A 492-nucleotide genomic window follows, 5' to 3' on the forward strand; every position below is an offset into this window, starting at 1 on the left:
GCATTCTGTAGTATCATTGCAAATATAGAAAGAAAAATACACTTGCATTAAGTAATACTTTCGATGATTAATATGAAACATCTAATCCTGCAATTAAACAAGGATGCAACATGCAACGCTGACAATTTCAATAGTCACGACAAAGTCTCTTTCCTCATAATCACTTACACACACAAACAAACAAATTACAACGAAACAACAAGAACACATTCAAACCACATAAACACATCAGACCCCCCCCTCACCCCCTCTTAAAAAAAAAAAATCTATCTCCCTTTGCTCCTTGTGTGATAAATGTCAACCAAGAGTGTTAGAACGGCAATGTCTCGGATTTACATGTGATGTGACGAATAGGTACAGTTAAGGTACGAACTGGGGACGTTTACTTATTAATAGAAATATCACGTGTGAGAACACCCTTTCGTAATGGTTAATGTTAATGCAGAATGTTTGGCATAGACCGTATGGATGATTTGTATGTATGTTTGCTTG

The sequence above is a fragment of the Penaeus monodon genome, chromosome 27 (genome assembly GCF_015228065.2).
Source record: "Penaeus monodon isolate SGIC_2016 chromosome 27, NSTDA_Pmon_1, whole genome shotgun sequence".
Lineage (NCBI taxonomy): Eukaryota > Metazoa > Arthropoda > Malacostraca > Decapoda > Penaeidae > Penaeus > Penaeus monodon.